Consider the following 8,880-nt stretch of genomic DNA (forward strand, 5'->3'; position numbering starts at 1 on the left):
GTGGGGGGCAGGGATTGATCACCTCATAGCCCATGCTCACCTAGTTTCTGCTGGTGATGGGTTTCACATGCTTTCAGGTTTCTACAGTGTTGGTTCTTACACTGAAATATTCAACACCTATAAATCCTTCCTTTCAAAAAATAAACTTAGTTTCTTCAACAGTCTAGGGTGTCGGCCAGGAACTTACAGCTCCAGGGCTAATATGTTAGCGAAATTATTTTAGAAGAGCCACTTTTCTATATTTGCTTCTAAAAGCAATATCAAAGCTGTTGAGGCAACATCAGTTCAGCTATGCTAGTAACTGCCTTCTGTTCTTCATTCCCCATTTGTTGTCGGAGCTACTGTTTACACTCATTGGCCTGTAACCAAAATATGAGTGATGCAACAGGAGTAAGTTTAATATTAAAGTGGTATTTGGGGAATTTTTTAAGCTTTGCTTGATTTTTTTTTTTCCCCCCCCACCCCATCCCCTAACCCCCAATGTGCTAGCTGTATTTGTGTGTATTATTTCACTTGTAACTGTTTGCAGTGGGTGCACTTCATACACTGCAGTTATGAATGTGAAGGTCTCATTGCTTGGGGCATTTTTCACAGGTGTTAAAAAGAAAAAACATACTCCCTGGTTTTCTCTTCATTGTCTCAAGGAACATCAGTTCCAACTGATGCATCAAATCTTTTATATTTCATGGTGCCAAGGTACTCTCAGTTTATCTTTTGCCTTTGAAAACTTTCTCAATTTCTTCATTGCTGACTCTATTAGCAGAGCTTGTTAAATATATATGACATAAGCACAGATGCTCTTCTTGATCATACATTCAGTTAGAATTTTCATACTTACAGGTGTACCATGAAAAAGAAATCACTAGTTACATGCAGCACTACCGATCCCAGACTAATTTCTCCTGTCATTACATACAGCGTCAATCCTGTGGTTTTTTTCATAGTAATGCAGCCTCTCACAATCTTCAAGATCTACTGCCATTTATAATACACCATACCATGTAACTGTAGGAAGATAAAGAAATGGAAGCTTTCACTTTGAAATTGTACTATATATACATATATAGGTCTATAATTTGGAAAATTCATCTAGAGTTCAAATAAGCCAGACCTAAGATACTATACAATAGTATACATCATCTTTGTGTCTAGGATAGGATTGCGCTGAAAGCAGCACAAATTAAAAGCGGAAAGTTTATCTTGGACACTGTTTTTTAAACATAACTGAAATAACGACAAAACCCATTACCAACTAGAATAAGACATAAGTATTGTATGCAATACCATGCTAACGGAGTGTTGCAAAGTCATTAATATATTCAGGTCTGATAACATTTCAAATATTTTGCTTGCTGGTATCTCAGATTCTGTATGTCTGGCAGTGGCTAGGTTTCTAAAAGTCCTGGAAAATATCGACTGCACATATTCAGAGCGACCCTGTTGTCTATGCATTTTTAATCAGCCCTATTTCCACAGCTCATCCAACTGCAGTCCGCCCTCACCCATGTCTTAGTGTAAACTCTAAACAAATGCATCTTTTAGCAGGCTTCTTTCATTAGCAGTGGTCCTGAAGGTGGCAGGACAATGTCTTTAATAATCTTAGGTTCATTTTCAGTATCTTCATGGTGATTTCATTATGATATGTGGTGGCTCTGGAGCTTTGGTCAGTACCCATCTAGTTTAAACTTGGGTAAACCCAAATCCCTGTGCCTAGTTATGCTATTGATGCTTGTAGCCCAAGGTCTTGGCAGTAGATTATTTTTTGCCATGCACTTCTTCGGTATATAATCCATATTCTTTTAGATTAAAGGTTTAAGTTTTAATAATGAGCTGCAAAGAAAATTTGAAAATATCACTTGAGTATTATTGAAAAGCTGTGTTAGCCCAATTAAGAACAACAGCATTCCAGGTATTAATTACAAATTCAGCTGTTCTTTCATGTGGTACCCATTAATTCTGTATCTTTTAAGCTTCTGCACTATTATGCATCACAGATACCCTGCTGGCAGGTGATTGCACCAGCATAAAGAACATTTTGCTAACACTTCAGGTTTGGAAGACACAGCATAGGTACTATATTGCAAAGCCAAGTTGCAGCAAGAAATGTTTAACACTTTCTATAATAATCTAAAGTCTCTTGTGTTCTTTTTACAGATCTTGAGGAAGTGTTTAGAAACAACCCAAACAGCCTGCATTTCAGCTGAGGTACTATAACCTACGGGATGATTCTGTAATCTAGGGAAGTTGCAGGTAGTTGACAGAAATAGGCTAATTTGTGACATATTTAATTTTTTTCTCTCCTTTTTTGTGTAGAACTCAAGTTTTACTTTGTGTTTTCTTAAGGCATAAGGTAATTTAGGGGACCTTAACAGGCTTCTTTCTTCACAACTGAATTGTCACTTATATTGATGAATTCTGTGACTAATTCTCTTGTCAGTCCTTATCCTTCCTCGCTATATGTAATGTCAATCCTCTATTTGCAGTACATCTTCATAAATCAAAATGATTCTAATATTAATAAAGAAAAGGAGAATGAGTTGTGTGTCTGGAGTGCAACTCAGTCTTGTAAATGTGTCTTTGCCTTTTAAAAGAAAGCTGGCTGAAAAGAATGGTTGGAGGTTGTGGTGGGGGAGGATTGGAGAGTTTAGCATCCATTTGGCCTCTTGCATCTCGAGCTCATCCCTGTTTTTCTTGCCAGTCCATTCAGTAGCCCCCAACCTTTCACTGTTTTCCTGCTCTGTCTTATTTTTATTTGAACTTCCCTCTTCTCCTCCTTCCCAGCCCTTATGTCCCCCAGATAAGTCATCGCGTGGCAGCTAGCTTCTCTGTTAGGAGACTGTGTTTCTCCCTGGCTCAGCTCACAGTAATGACCCCGGTGGCCGCTGCCACCCTGAGCCAAACCATCCCTTTCTCCAGATCTTAAAAACAAACAAACAAACAAAAAAAGCTTTATCTTTTGTTTCAGAGGTTTCTGAGGAGCCAGGCAGGGGATGTGGTTATCCTCAGTTGTAGAAGGCCTGTCTAGGAGAAAAGTACGTGGAGGATAGCCTGTGAGTTTCAGATCAGTCGGTATTTGGATCTCTTCTTCCTAGTTCTCATGATTAGCTAAAGTAATCAAGCTCCATATACAATCATATGAAATCCCGTATGGACCATATGAAATCCCAACCTATTTGACAACATTTAAACAGTCAAAGAGTTAACAGTATCTGTGTCAAGCCTGGCTATTTGGACCAATTTTTAACCAAGCCTAATTTAAATAGCACCAGGAGATCTCAGTGTTTGCTCAGCTAGCATGTCACCTGCTGCCCTAATAGAGCCATCTCAGGGATTTCGAAGGCTGCCAGATGGAAAAGTGCAGGACACTTCGTTTAGCAGCATTATGTCAGCAGTGCAGCAAGTTGCCTGCCTGTGCTGAGGGGCTGCAGTCCTTCGCTTAAGCTCTTTAAGCTCTTCTCAGTTTTTCCCTTTGGAACTGCTACTGCTTGTTACTGTCAGCCAGTCCGTGAAAGCCAGACACTAGCTGAAGCTCTCTGAATGTGTCGCCTATGTATTTGATTTCCTGTCCTTGTTCAAACAAGTTTTGCTAGAAATTAGTAACTAGACAGGAACAAAGGACCTTGCAATGTAGATTTATTTCTAAACTGATGAGATTAGTGGATGAAATGTCTTGATATTAGCCAGTCATTTCTTTTAGAGATAATTATGGAAAAAAGTCTCTCTTTATCTGCCTTTTTTTTAGCTTCATTTATTCATGTTCTTTAGTACTGGACCTATAACTGTCTTAAGAATGTCATAAATGCAAGATCCTGATGCGCTAAATTTTTGTGATTAGCCATTAGTTACATCTAGATATCTCTGTAATGACTTCAAGTCAACTTGCACCTCTGTGTCTTTTTACCCCAGAGGTAAAGGTGGAAAACATGAAGCAGGAGACTCTTGTGTTTTGGAAGGATCAGATCCTACAACCAAGTTATATGCCAGGTGGCTACCAACTCTTTTTAAGCTTTTTAATCAAGATCACTTTTGGAAACGTGTGGTGTTGATATCATAATTTCTTTTGTCTTAATTATAGCAGATTAAAAGGTGAAGATTCTGCAGCAAAGACTATCTTAGAGCTTTTTGTTGGTAATAGTTAGCAAAGAATTTTGTCACAGCTTGTCAAGTGTGAAAGTAGTGATATCAAAAGAATGCAGGAAAGAATTGCTTAGGTTAGAGCTTCATTTTACAATTATTGAATTACTTGTTCAAATAATCTGAATAAAGAAGTCTCATTAGGATATGTGCTGGACAGAACAAATAAATCCTTTGGAACAGGGATTTTAACACATTTTAAAGGGAAAACAGAGATTTTAATGGGAAATACTTGTATTTCAGTTTAATAAAGACTCTTAACTGTGCAATGAGTTATAGCTTCTCTTTCAATAACCACGTTATGCTTTTAATAACATTCAGTATTTTGCTCCTTACATCTTCAAGGCATTTGGGGAAGTATTTATTGGTGAGTATTAACTGTTCCCCTGTTTATTGACAGGGAAACTACAAATTTTCCACTGCTGGTGAAAGCGACTCTGCGTCATGACCACAATTAAGTATCATAAAATGTTTTCTAGCCCTTTAGCCCTTTTCATCAGTGTAATGCACTGCAATCAAACTTCAGTCTATAGATTTATACATGTTCAGGTTAAACATTAACATTAGGAAAAAAAAGATTAAAATGGAAACCACTATAATGCATTTATTCTGAAATGTATCTCTGTTCCTGAATATTCACACAGGAACCAAAATGCGTAGTGATGTTACCAAACTTGAAATACCTATTATATCTAGTAAATCTAAGTAACTGTCTTTCCCATGTCCCTCAACTACTTTTTAGCATAGATGGCTTGTGAAGAGAGAACCACAGCGAACTGAACCACATATTTACAACTCACCTATAATCAAAAAAAGTTTATTTTTGTGTTTTGATTTTTCTTTTTCTTTTTTCTTTTTTTTTTTTGTTGGTTTCTCAGACTGACCACAAGCAGGGCACAGGATGGGTTTGGCTGAAGGGAACTGAAAAACAAGAGGTTACTCTAGGTCAGTGTTCTACTTTGTAACCAATACATGCCTTTAGTATTAGTACAGCTTCTGGCTTCAGTGCTTATTTCACTGAAGACTTGGGGTTTTTTTAGCAAATGTGTCTGATTTTTGCAGCAAGAGAAACAGGTACATCAGAAATTACATTTGATAAATGAAGTATTCATAAAATATATCTAAAAGGCTTTGCATACTTATAGCTATTCAAAACTATAGCAATTTTCTTTTGTACCTTCAGGATCTACCTGACATTTTGTTTGATCCAAAATTAGCCACAATTTTAATGGGTAATTTCAGCTCTTAAATACTGTCGCCCCACAGCCTGATTCACGAAATGAGGGAGGAGTCGTGCTTTTCCATCTTCTTGATGCTACGCTCCAGTGGTCAGAGCACTTGCCAGCCATGGGGGAAGTCAGCAGCCAAGTCTTCTTGGCCCACATCCCACGAGCTCCTAAACCTGTGCTTTGCATCAGGCAGGGCCTGGGCCTCCCGCATTCGAGGTGAGTGCACCGAGTTGGTCAGTAAAAGGAAGCTGTGCTCTCCTCAGCTTTGTGAATGGCGTGTGAGGTCTAGTTTAATTTCTGTGTCTTGCTTTCGTTAAACGTGCCCGAATGAAATAAAAGCTTCCTTTCTGATTCAGAGTGAATGAGGGCCTTCTGTTTTCTCTTCTCAGCAAAATAAAATAAGCCCCACTGCACTTTTATCTTGACTTTATCTGAATCTTTGTTTCCTAAAAATGTTTTTGGTTCAGCAGCTGAACTGAAATATTAATCGCACTTAGGGGTCCTGCCTGAAAATCCTCCCACTGGGTTGCAAGACAGGCATGACCTAGGGGAAGGATGGAAGGAGGCTGCGAATGGGAAAGCATTTCGCAAAATGTAATCACACTAACAAATAAAATACCATCATTCTTCATGTCTCGGTATGAAATTTTCCTGAGCAGCGTGCAAAAATAACAAAAAAAAAAAGCTAGAATGACCTTACTGATTGAAAATAGAGAATAGTGTGAAAACCAACATGGCAAGTTTTTCCAGTTATTACATAGCACAAACTTCTTTATTATTAAACTCAGAAAATGACATGTTTTATTATAATATAAGCAACACTATATTCTCGCTGTGTTTACTTCCTTATGTAGCATCATAAACCTCAGAACGAGACCTCCATTAGAGGAGCAGGCAGGGATCCCTTATGATCCTGGCCTGAGCTGCCTTCTCCAGCAGGTGTAGGGGGTTTCTCCTGATGCTGGGGTATTTGCAGAAGTCTTCCCGGGTGAGAGCAACAGTCCTTACCACTGATGCTTACTGCTACTTTCCAGTATCTCAGTCAGCAGCCCACACGTTTTATAGTAATTCTGTGTGAACAAGTGCAAATCAAGGCATCCTAAAATTCCCACTTCTGAAGCATATGGAGAAATTTTTAAGTGTCTTTTTTGGTGGGTGTCTGCAGAAGCCATACTGACAGTGAATGTTTATGAATGGTCTCTAGGCCATTTCTCCTGCAAAACTGTTCTGGACTGCAGATAAACAGTTGAGTAAGTTTAATTCTTCAGTTTGGTATGTATTTATCGCAGATTTTTTTATTAAAAAAACCTTTGTACTTGAAGTGCTCAAGGATGGCATGCTTATGGAATTATTTTCATCACAGAAGAACAGAAATTTCAATAAACTGCACAAAATCACATAAAGAATGGAACCGAACCTGGATTTCCTGTCTCCTGGTTTTCTGTTCTTATTACTAGCTGGCTTTGCTGTGTAGAGTAATTAAATATAAGCAATTTTGAAGAATAATAATAAGGTTTTAAAAAAATGCATTCAGTGTCTCCATAAAACTTTGTATTTTTAATATAAATTTTCTAAACTGAAAACAGTCCATTTTGATTACAAAGCTACAGGGAGTTTTGCAAAGATAGAGATTCTGAGAACAGTGTGCCATTCACATTATGGAATATATCATGTTAAAGTCCTTATTCAAGTCAGTAAAAATCTCCCACTGATTTCAGCAGGCTTTGGGCAAGTCACATAGTTGCCAGCTTGTAAAAATGCTGTCAATATAAAACTCAAGTTTTGCTTGAAGAATTTTTCAGTTTGACAACCTGATTGGCAGAGACTTATCACAACTATTCCTAGGCTCACTAACTTACAGAAATATACTCCCAAATTCAACACTTGTTAATTCATTCTTTCCTTACTTATGAAAATCATAACTTTGTGTACAGAATTGTAAACCCCACAATAAAAAGATGTTTTTGATGCTCTAATTTCTACTATTTCTCCTTCTATCAAGCTTGAATGTTTTGTGAGTGTTCTACCCAGAGCACAGAGGATGCCAGTAACACACAAGCAACAGTGTCCTCTGAATATTCATAAATTACCTTATCACTAAGTTACTTTTTCGAATACTCATAAAACCCAAATACTCCGTTTTAATTGAGAAGGTGTTTGTTTTGAGATATCAGAAGGTAAATAGTGTACCTGTAGGTTTTCTCCTCTGCCCTGAAGTACTACCACACTGAACGTTATGCTTGTTTTCAAGGGACCTTTCGTTCTTTAAGAAGCTGAATTTTGGCAAGATGAGCAGCACGTTGGTCATATTGCCTGTACAACTCAGGCGTGAGGGGAGGGATACAGCAGGCGGCTTCAGCAACACTGTGATTCTGAATATGCTAAGGGCGGAAAATAATCAAAACAGAAACAAAAACCAGCATGAGTAATTGTGAGCTCATTTGCCATAGGTATTTATACAGTGTGTTTTTATTTAAACTTTTCTACATATGTCCTATTCATTAAGAATTAATAGTGCCATAAGTTAACTTCTACAGTTCTAAGTCTGAGCTCAGTCATGTTTAATTGCTTTCTGATATAATTCCACTAGCTCCAGATGATATTGTACGTGAGGTGAATTTGACCATTTCTAACAATTTTCATCATTGTCTTCAGCACAATTATTCTGAGGATGCTGTTAATGCAAAGCATACAAACTCCAGTCACTAATCTGTAGACAGTAACTTCCATAAGCATGCTGTCTTCCACAACTGTTGCGTACCTCCGGATGTTTCAAGTTTTGAATGATTAGGCTGAAGTAATAAAGTAAATCAATATCCAGAACGTGTAAGCTTCACAATTTCTGTGAGTATGTCTCTGCTGATATCTCAGCGTGGGCACGTCAAAATCATATTTTGTAAATACTTCTAATACAAGTAAGACTTCTGCAATCTAGTTATTTTTTATTTATTCAGAATTAGTTATTTTGTTGCCCGCTAACCACTTAGTCTCTCACACTTTTTTGTCCTTTTTTTGTAGGAGATTGGCTGTTTGCCAGTTTTCTTCTAAATATGTTGAAGAATTCTGACTCTGTTGAGGCCAGTAAATGCTTTTCATAGGCTGACGTGGAATTCATTTGGGAAGCTTACTCGGGGCACGCACATTGTGAGCACCAAAAACTGAGATTCGCTGAGACATCCTAGAACGGCCTGGATGTGCCAGTTCACACTAGGTAAGAATCTGTCCCAAGCTTTTATCTCCATTTAAACCACTCATTCTAATACGAAGGGCTGTTTTCTCAGAGGAGTGTTGATAGTTAACATGAAAAAAAAATCTGTGCTTAAAAACTCCTGAAAGGATTTCATCTACAGAGACGTGCCCAATCTTCCATTATAAATTCTTAAATCACTATTAAACACTTTCTCTTCCATTATCCAAGAGCAAATCACAACCTAATTACCTCCACTTTTAGATATAATTAATGCATTCCTGAAACACAGTAGAATTTCCACTTAATGCCGTGGTTTGTGCATTACGG

This window comes from Apteryx rowi, unplaced genomic scaffold (assembly GCF_003343035.1).
Source record: "Apteryx rowi isolate R43461 unplaced genomic scaffold, aptRow1 scaffold_246, whole genome shotgun sequence".
NCBI lineage: Eukaryota > Metazoa > Chordata > Aves > Apterygiformes > Apterygidae > Apteryx > Apteryx rowi.